An 11,430-nucleotide genomic window follows, 5' to 3' on the forward strand; every position below is an offset into this window, starting at 1 on the left:
TGCTACATCTGTACCTATATTTATTTGTATAATTTAGAAACTATTTCACCAAAAGAGTTGTCTGCATTATTAAATCACTGCTGGGAGTTCATATGTTCATAACAACAACAAAGAATTTTACTTAAGCATTAAAACATATTTCTAATTTTCCCTTCAGTATTTATTTTTTCAATCCTTATTTATTTCATCACCTGCAGGTATCACCCACAGACATGTGACAGCTCATCCCAAAATTATCTGTAGGTAGTACTACAGGTAAGTTAAATTAAAATGAGGGCATTGCTTTTAAAAGCATCACATAGAATAGAGGTTGCAGATGTAGTTGCCAAATTCTCCGATCGGACTCTTTTCTGTATCATTATCAAAATCCAGATTGAGTAGTATAGTTTTGTGTATTATTCCATTCTTGCATTGCTATTAAGAAATATCTGAAACTGGGTAATTTATAAATCAAAGAGATTTACTTGGCTCATGGTTCTGCAGGCTGTACAGGAAGCATAGTGGTTTCTGCTTCTGGGGAGGCCTGCTGTATTAGAGGGTTTATAGCTACTAGTCTCCTAAACACAGGGGAACATTAAGAACAATGAAATAATAACTTGGCAATCATCATTGTAATTATAATAATTCACAATCACCATTGTCATTGTTGTATTTAATGGGCAAACTGCTTACCTCCAGATGTTTACTTCAGTTTCTTCTTTTCTTTTTATTCGTATCTAGGTAGAACCACAGATAAGTTACTTAAAATGACGGTATTACCTTAAAAGCACTTCATAGAACAGATGTTGCAGATGTAGTTGGCAAATTCTCATTTCATCTTAGTGTTGTGTTATCAATAATATCACACCTTCACAGAAGCCAGTAATAGAGAATTGATCTAGCTAGTCCCTTTGTGATAGAAATGCTTTCCAGATATCCAGTTAGATGCAGTGAAAATTGTAGTGCTCTCCTTACTTTCTGAGAAGTAATAAGGAGGTGATGATATTAAATCTTATTCATCTGAAGAGTTTTATCTAATATTATAATGCATACTATACACAAATATTTTTAGTAGTTTTCATTTTATGGATCTATATTAATTTTTTGTTTGTTTTATTTTGCAATGATACACTCTACTTTTAATAAGGGCTTTCATAAAAGGAAAAAATTTGCTCGAGTCACTTAATCCCATGGGTCAATAGTTCCAACATAATTATACAGGTAGAACTAGGTTGAAATAATCATCAAGGGTCACCTCAAGGAAAAACACTCCTTAAAAGATTTGGGAGGGGTATGTGTGCATAACTATGTGTGTGCATGTGTGCAGGCAAAAACTGATGAAGGTCTGGATGGATGTATAAGAACATCAACTGTTTTTAACGTAATCAGCAACTATGTGCTTACCCTCTGGGCAGCAGCTTGGTATAAGCAATGCTGACCCCCATAAAGCATCTATTCAGGGTGAAGACACTTCAATAGATAAACATACGGAAAACTGTTATTTTGCTGACTCTCCCAGAGTTGTCATTTCTTATATGAATGCAATTATGTCTAAGCTTGTCAATGGCAGCAAACATGCCTGTGACTAAATGTCACCCTGTTGGTGATGTCTCATCAGTAGATAAGAACAAAGTCAGTTCTGTCTCATTGATCTTGTTTCGAGACATGTAATTTCAGTTGTAACATATTTTCATACCAACTGTTCAAACTTGAATCCCTTTCATTTTCTCAGGAGCAATTTTGTTCTCAAAAATATTGACAATCTTGTTATTGCATCCTCTCTGTTAAAAATCATCCAATAGTACCCAGGTTTGTTTTAATGGAACATGATTAGCTAAACTTTACAAGTGTTGGAAGTTTTTTTTACTACAAGCACAAGTAAGTTTTGTTCTGAGGTTTCCAGAAACATGAAAATTATACATCTGTTTGTCCTGCCTCATAGCCCTCATGTCCAGCATGCATTAAAGCACTCAAAAAAGCCACCAGTAGAGAAACAAGTAAAAGAAAAGTGAAACTCATGAAGGAAACAAACAAACAAACAAACAAAACCCTGATATGTTCCAGATATAAGCCATGTTTTCCTTGTGGAAGTACTTCATATTATCTACAAATAAAATATCTTAAATTTAAAGTAATTCTTTTTGACATTTGACTCAATACGTGATCAATTGCTGGGATTTCTTTTGCATTTCAGTTAAATAGTCCTCTGAAAGTGTTTCTCTTAGATTTCCATTGGTTTCCTTTGTCTCTGGCAATAGTTACAGGTACTCATGTGTCTTTCCAAACTGTTCATCTTCTGGCTTACTAGGCAACTAGTGTTGCTTAGACAGGACAAGAAGACCTTGAGTCTGTCCAGTTGAATATTCATTCATGGGATGAATGAATGAATGAATGAATATAACAACCTTAGTCATATTTTTAAAAAACCACATTTTTAGGAGGTGGGGATTTATTTTTATTTTATTTTGTTTCATTTTATAATTTGAACTTTTATTTTAGATCCAAGGAGTTCATGTGCAGGTGTATTTCACAAGTGTATTGTGTGATGCTGAGGTCTGGATTATGAATGATCCAGTCACCCAGGTGGTGAACATAATACCCATAGTTTGTTTTTCAACCCTTCCCCCCTTTTTTCCTCCCCATCTAGTAGTTTTCAGTGCCTATTGTTTCCATCTTTATGTCCAACATTTAGCTCCCACTTATAAGTGAGAATCAGGTAGTATTTGGCTTTCTGTTCCTGCGTTAATTTGCTTGGGATAATGGCTTTCAGCTGTATCCATGTTGCTGCAAAGGACATGCATTTGTCCTTTTTTTTAGGATTGTGTAGTCTTCCAACCACATTTTTGTTATCCAATTCACTGTGATGGCCACTTAGGTTGATTCCATGTCTTTGCTATTGTGAATAGTGCTGTGATAAACGTGCAAGTACATGTGGCTTTTTGGTAGAACAACTGGTTTTCCTTTGGACATATACCCAGTAAAGGGATTGCTGGATCATATCGTAGTTCTGAGTTCTTTGAGAAATCTTCAAGCTGCTTTTTATGATGGCTGGACTAGTTTACATTCCAGCCAACAGTGTAGAAATGTTCCCTTTTCTCCACAACCTGGTTAGCATCTGTAGTTTTTTGATTTTTTAATAGAAGCCATTCTGACTTATGTAAGATGGTATCTCACCATGGTTCTGATTTGCATTTCTCTGATGTTTAGTGATGTTGAACATTTCTTCATATGTTTTAGGCTGCTATATGTTAAAGACCACTTTAAAAATCACTCATATAAGTCATGGGTTCAATCCTCACATGAAATTTTAAAAATATGTTGTTTTAACATACAAATGGAGTTTCAGTCCCTTACTAATACATTTATTCTTTCATAAACTATTTCTTGAGAACCAGTTATGATTCAGGCTCTGTACTAGGCAACTCTCCCCTCTGTTTCATTTTCAGCTCACTATTGTAAAATATATAGCAGGTAAATTATCTAAACTAATAAAGGCTTATTTCCCAAAACTTTATTTTTAGGATTCTATAGCTATAGTCATGTTTTCTGGTATAAGATGGGGACATGTCTCTAAATTCAAACAGAACCTGTTAGGATAGTGACCAGCCCCAACCAGTGATACCGTGGCTTTTCACATCAATGCTGTTATACCAAAATGGTATCCTTTAGCAACCCTTCAGGAGCAGCCCCATTTTTCTTAACCACTCAGATCAGGTTTTCTCAACATATTTAGGATATCAACACATGTGAGGACATCATCCAAAAATCCACAGAGAAAATAGGCCTTTAGGTTTTGTTAAATCCCTGGAAAGCTTGCTTTATCCAGTATTTTTCCACTCAAAAAAAGTATATCAGGAAAAGGAGAATGAGCTATAAGAATATAACCTGGAATTTTACAGGTTTTATGTGTAAAGGTCAATAATTTTCAAACTTCAGTCCTTCAAGTCGTAGTGGCAACACATTATATGCAACACACCGCAATTGATCATTCACAAAGTGTGTGTGTTGGCTTCATCAATTGAAGTGAGGCTTAGCTAGTTTCTGTGCCTGAATAATTAGATGTCTTTGATAACAGTACTTTTGATGACAGTTTTCCTTTTAGCAGTGTCAGCAGCAACTTTACTTTCTCTGCCTCTGATTGACCCAGGTTTGCATAGCTGAATTCAATATTAGCTGCATTAGAAGATTCTGGTACTTCTTTGCTTTCCAGATCAACCAAAACAAAAGTAAAGTGTAAACCAATAGCCCCAAATGTCATTAAGGGCCCAGCAGCGTGTCTGAAGATATGAAGTTGCCTGCATGAGGCCACAAGTACGGATGGTAATTGTGGCAAACTAGAGAACATGCTCAGCCTCCCCATGTCCTGATTTCTTTTCATACTGCACAGGCATCCAAAACACATGCAGGGCTACCAGTTTGCAACTCTTGACATTATATAATACCTTCTGCCCAAGTTACTCCTCTCTCATTCTTCAGACCTGAGATTTTGGGGAAGATTCCAGTTTCTAGATGCCTAAGTTGTGCAACCCCACTGACCTCCCCCAACAGCACCTGAAAACTTCCTTATATCTGAGCTACAGTGGACTCAGTCCACAGGACTGAGCTGTGAAGTGTGCCCCAGACCCTTAAATACTAACTAGCTATCTGTTATTCTGTTTTGCTCCTTCCCGGTGCTCTTCCTGTGGCTGTGTTAGTGGTGGAAGAGATCTAAGTTACCCCGAGTTATCAGCAGCGAATCCATAGGCTCTACAGAAACTTCAGCCCTTGCCTCCTCAGAAGAAAAAATTCAACTGAGAAGCATAAAGCAGAAAAAGAGACCAGACCGAGGCAAGTTTCAGAGCAGGAGTGGAAGTTAATTTAAAAGGCTTTAAAACAGGAAAGAAAGGAAAGTTCACTTGGAAAAGAGCCAAGAGGGTGTGTGAAGGTTAAAGAGAGAGGTCAAGTCCCCCTTTGACCATGATCCTAGGACTTTTATAGGCTCACCTCTTTCCCATGAGTCTTCCCTTGGGGTGGGCTGCCCGCATGAGCAGAGTTCTCCTCACCCTTGGGAAGTGAGCATGCATACTTCCTAAGGGAGTTGTACACATGCCCATCTGAGACTTTTTTCATTTTTCTGGTAGAAACTACCTTAAAGATCATACTTCACCATTTTTGTCTTTTAACCTGCATACCCATGAAGTTGCTTTTTCCTGGGATCCGCTTTTAATTAACATTTTAATGTTAACAGGTGTGGGCCATCAGGAAATCGCCTCTCCCTGGTGTGGGCTGACAATTTATCACTTTGAGAGAGGCAATGAAATAATTGCTGAATCATCACCTGGCATTTCTAGTGGGTGGGGGGAGAGGCATGGGCTGCCCCACTCATGCCTATCTACCTATAACAGCTGGAACATTGCCTTGTATCTGAAATTAGCTGCCCATTTTTAATAGACAATTTTTCCAGTTGCTCACCACGAGCCCACGAACTTCAGAATGTTCTTCAACCCTGATGAGGACTGGAAGCTGCACCCTGTCTCCCTGAACATGCAGCCAGGTCCCAGAATCTACTGCTACTATAATCATGGTTGAGAGCATGTCTCTCCTCTAATTCTGTGACCAAAGAATGCAATCCCCACCATTTAAGCACCTGAAGCCTATCAGCATCTCAGAGAAATTTTAGGGCTCCATCTTTCTTTCCTTATCCAACAAACATTGTTCCTCAGTTCACCAAAACTGTAATTCAAGGAGAGTATATCATGAATGTGTCAGAATAGGACTTTAGTTTTCCACCCACCGAATTATACATGTTTCTCTTCACATTTCAAGAATCTATGGATAATTTGTTGCTGACCACCAGAGGGAAACCCACTCATAATATATTGACCAGGATACTCTGCCCTGTAAAAGTGGCCATCAGCTTGGTCAAACTGTGAGCAGTCCATTTGCATACTGCTTGGTTTCTAAAGTTAAGAGGCATCTTTACTACAAATACTTTAGTACAACTCAGCAACTTTGTAGCATATGCCTGTCCAGTCACTTTGAAAAAGATATGAGCAACTCTCACAATAAGGCAAAACATAATAAGAATATTACATCATTAAGCTGTTAGTAGCAATTTTCTCCATCTAGTGCTTTCAAATTGTCTATTGTTAGAACAATAATCCCTGAATATCATATCTTACTTCTTTCTTCTGATCTTGTAATCCTCTAAAATATACAAAACAGGACACTAAAGATAGCTCCAAGTTTGCTGAAAGGCAGTACAAGGGAATAGCAAAAAAGTTTGATATATATTTATTGTGAAATAAAAGAAAATACTGACATGATTTCAAATTAGTCAAAGAATAATTGACTTCATAAGGCTGTAATAATTTCTTAAATATAAAACAATTTATGTTAAAAAAAATTTTCAACCCAAATCTTCAAAATGCTCCCTACTTCATGCAAAGTGATCTGCTCACTATCCCCTATGACCAACATATCCATTCTCCCAGTACCATCCATCCCTCCAAGCTCACAGCCTTAGAGTTATAGTCAAAGATTTGGTGTGGCTTCCCAGCAGAGGGAGCTGTAAACTCGATAGAGACTGAATAACATCCAATGACCAAAAGCTTAGTGGTCACTTGGGCTCTGGGCTATTGAATGTCATGTTAGAGGATTTACAGAGGAAAAAAATAAAGATGCTCAGATAAATTTGAATTTTAGATAAACAACAAATAAAAATTTTCAGCACAACTATGTGCTGTACAATATTAGAGACATACTTATATTTTAAAAATTTAAAACTAAATTTAAATCTAATTGGACATCCTATCTTTTCTCCGGCAACCCTGGTTGAAAAGTCAGTTGGCTGACACAAGAACAGAAAATCAAACACTACATGTTCTCACTCATAGGTGGGTGTTGAACAATGAGAACACATGGACACAGTGAGGGGAGCATCACACACTGGGGGCTGTTGTGGGGGGCCAAGGGAGGGGCAGTGGGTGGGTTGGGAGGTCAGGGACGGATAACATGGGGAGAAATGCCAGATGTAGGTGACTGGGGGATGGAGGCAGCAAACCACATTGCCATGTGCATACCTATGCAACAATCCTTCATGTTCTGCACATGTACCCCAGAACCTAAAGTACAATAAATTAAGAAAAGAAGAAATGAAAAAAGAAAAGTCAGTTGGCTACAGAGGGGAAGAAAGAACAGTAACATTTAACAGTAAAAGATAGGCCCTCTTTTATCAATACTAGAAACAGGAGCAGGAAGGAACTGATTAGCAACATCAACCTTATGGCGATGGCACTGCACCTGTCAGGTCAGATGACCATATGTCTGTAGGAGAGTAGCCTGTTAGACTATGAGATAGTGGTTGTGAGTGGATATAAAGAGTGGACTCTAGAGGGACTTTGCATAGGAGCTCAATAAGAACGCCTGCCAGCTGGGAAGCAGTCATTTGACTTTTCTGGCCTGTCTTATCTTATTCTATTTTATGCTGTCAAATAGGAAAACATTGCTGTAACTAGTTTTAGAAGTAGGGCATAAACTCTAAGACATTTCCCTGTCTCATGAAAGGGAAGCAAGGAGTTGAAGAGTTGGAAGTTCAGATGAATTTCATGGACGTTTGAGTTAAATGTGTCTTTGATTATAATTCCAGCCTTTGAAATATCCTGTGACTTAAATGAACTAAAAACAGCAGGCACAACTATGTTTGTCTTGCATTCACAATGCCCTTCAGCTTCTTCAAAAAAAAGATAGAATCTTGTTCATCATTGACTCTCCAGTAGTGGATACAAACTTGTTTCAAAAGACATGACTGTATCTATTGATTTGATTTCTGATGATTATGAGACTAAAAATAGTGTTTCTCCAAAGAAAATAAATGGGTCCCTTATAGTATCAAAAGCTACATTTGTTTTTAAAAAGATCAATAAATCACAGTATAATTGAGAATGTTTTAAAAGACAAAAGGAAAATAAAAGTAATCTGGTAAAAAAAAAGTTCCTCTTTATATAAAACTGTACTATTTCTCTTTGAACACTGAAAACTACTGACATCTCTATGCACAACCAAACACTCCACCGTTGCTGGAAATGGTTAGCTATACTCTGGCAGCAGAGTGATCTCAGTGTGACCAGGATTTAAATCACTGGACAGATGAAGAGTGCCTTGTGGAAGAGCAATGAGCTTAATATACACTGATGTGTCTGGAATAATGTCCTGTCTTGGCCTCCCTCCATCTCACATCCCTGGTCCACTGCCCTAACTTAGACTGCTGTGAGACTCAGCATGTCCTTTCCAATAGATGAATAGCATAGTTCAGATGAAAGCACTTCAGCCTATGAGACTTAGCCTGGAAAATGTCATTTTGAGAATAAAATGTTATATTAGACACCATGGGAATAAGGAAATGATATGAAATTAGGAGCATCAGACGAAGCAAATGTTTTAGCTTATATCATAAGCTTTATCTTTCACATTAATGCCCAGACTGACTGGTTGACATGAAAATTCACTTAGTGGGTATGGCTTAAGTCACCCTCTAAAGTCCATTTTATTACTTGTATAAAAATATATTTTTGAACTGTTTCAAAATTGATATTTTTATACTGTCAAATAGAAAAACAACATTATACTAATTTTTATTAGCTGTCATCTTACTTCCATGAAAATGACAAAATGAGAATATATTCTTAGAATTCCTCTTGCAGAGGATTCACTAAATTCACGATATTTGTAACTATTCAGGTAAAGGCAGAGAGATAAGATCAAAGAGGTATCCCATGAGGGTTTAAATTATCTGGCACTATTTTATATTTTAGGACATATGATGAGTATAAAGATTTTCCTGTAGGACTCTTTGTATCTGTTTCTATCTTAAATGTTTCACAGTAAACTTTGAAGATGAAAAATCATAGCTACTTCATTCATATGTATACTATGGTGACCTTTATATAAAGGTCAAATTACGTGCTACACATTTATTTAGTATAAATTTTATCTTTAGGAATGTAATCACCCATCTTCTCTGATGCTTTTATAGTCATTCAGTTACAAATCAAAGGAAGATATTTTGATGAACTATCAAAAAAGCTTTAGGTTTTCAAAATCTATCGTCTGTAAAAAACGGTATTGATTGTAGGCTTCTTCAACCCCATAAACCTCTCTAACTACCACCCTCTTTCTCCGTCTCCTCTTCAAACATTTTGAAAAGCTGTTTAAAGTAACCATCGCCTCTTATCCGTTCTCTATTCATCCTCAGCTGTGTCCTCTGACTCACTCCATTAACATTAAAGTCATGCATTAGCGTTTGTCACCAACAAAATCTTGGTAAATCTTACTTAATCTCTGTAGCATTTGCACTGTTCATCTTCCCATCTTTCTTGTCACATTATCTTGTCATCTTTAGGCTTCCCTAATATGATATTTACTTGGCTTTTCTCTTTTGAGTCCCGTTTTCACCACTCTGCCACTTTCTCTTTATACTTTTACTCTAAACCTAGTTTTACCTACAAGCCTAACTTTCTTTACTGTAAAGATTACTCATTGCAGCATGACCTGGCCTGCTTACTGTATCCATACAGGAGAATTCCAGACAACTCTTTTAAAGTACAAGGTAAATCAGTTAAAATCATTTGGAAAAAGTAAGTTGCAACAAAAGTAACACATTATAAAAAAAAAAAAAAAAAGAATAGTTGATAGCAATATAAATGTTCAGAGTAGAAAAAAATTACAGAAATATGCACTATGCTTTACCAAAAATTGTTTTATAGAGTGGATTACATAGGATATTTACCTTCTAAATTAAATATTTATACCATTTTGAATTTTGTATAAGCATATATTACTTTGAAAGCTATAAAATATGAAAGAGAAAGTGAGAAGTAGGGATATAATAGATTTCATTGCATTGTCAGATTGATTAAATGGCACACCACTTGCCTGGATTTATTGTGGGTTTAACTGTCTATAGGACATGGTAAACCCACAATAAATGTTAGCTATTATTATTACCTCATCGTACCTTTGTAGTTTCATTATTCTTCTCCCAATCCTAAAATGCTTGGTTCAATAGGGTTGCCACGTCAGCTCTTTTCTGTCGCTCTACATACTTCCCCTGATATTCCTATGCCAATAACTCCCACATTTCTAGCCAAATTATCCTGTGAAGCTCCAGACTCACCTGCCACAGTCTTGAGCACAGTTCAACTTGTGTATCCTATAGGCCCCAAAATGCAACAGGTATAGAGCCAAAGTCTTCATCTTGACCCTCCATAAGTACTTGGCCTCTGAGGTCCCCATTTCAGTGCCTAATACCATCATTAATCGATTGTGCAAGGCAGAAACCTGAAGGTCATCCAATAGTCTGCCATCATCCCTTACAACTGATACCTATGTCCAGTTGATTCTTCCCCTTTATCTCCTTCATAGCTCACTTCTATCCATCTCTCCTGCCATTCCCTTGGTCAGTTCCTACAACATATCTGTAACTGCCTCCTATTGAACTCACTGCCTCAGTTGTATACCATCCCAATTCATTTATTCAACAAACATTTACTGAGCAGAGTATATAACCACTAGCGAGAGAAGTAAATTTGCAATCATGTCTTCTGCCTCCAACAGTGCTGGCGCGGTTATTCTTACTTCCTATATTATACACACATATACATATCTTATTCATGTTCAATTTTTTTAAGAACACAAACATTTAAATGCAATCATGCTATAGGATGACAATGGTATAATAGTGATGGTACAGAGAATCTCAAAGACACAGAGTAGATGAAAACCAGCTTAGAGTATGTTATTTCAAGGAAGGCTTCCTGGAGGAAGCAACATCTGAGCTGAAATCTAAAGTATGTGTAGGTGTTGGCCAGACAAAGACCTGTCCCAGGTCAGAAACAGCATTTTCAATGTTCTGGAAGCCAATCTTCTTAGCATGAAACAGTCTGTTCCAGTGTAGCTGTTATTTGTCATCAGAGCGGAAGAAACAAAGGCAGAGTCCTGTGAACCTTATAAGAATATCAGATTCTGTCCTAAGGAGAATGGGAGCCATTGTATGATTTGAAGCAGGAACATCACATAGTAAAATGATCACCCTGGTCACAGTGGTGTCTGTCCCTGCCCTCCAAATCAGAGTGAATTTTATACCTTCTACTTAATACCCTTCAACAGATCTCTATTTCCCTTAGTTTTAAGCCCAAGTATTATCTGATCCCTGCTTACTTCTCTATTCATTTGTCTTATTATTCACCGAGCTTTAACAAACTCAGCTTCAACAAAACCAGTCTTCTAGCACCCCTTGGAAACAAAAGTACTGCATAGTTTGCTTCCCAGCCTTTGCAAACTCTGTTCCACACTTCCTTCACTAATTCCGGAACATAGTTTCACCCTTCTTCATTATAGTAACAACTAATCATTTAGAACTCAACACAAAATTAACCCCATTATATGGCACCCACCCTATCGAAAGTTTGATCT

This window comes from Cebus imitator, unplaced genomic scaffold (genome assembly GCF_001604975.1).
Source record: "Cebus imitator isolate Cc_AM_T3 unplaced genomic scaffold, Cebus_imitator-1.0 Scaffold130, whole genome shotgun sequence".
Lineage (NCBI taxonomy): Eukaryota > Metazoa > Chordata > Mammalia > Primates > Cebidae > Cebus > Cebus imitator.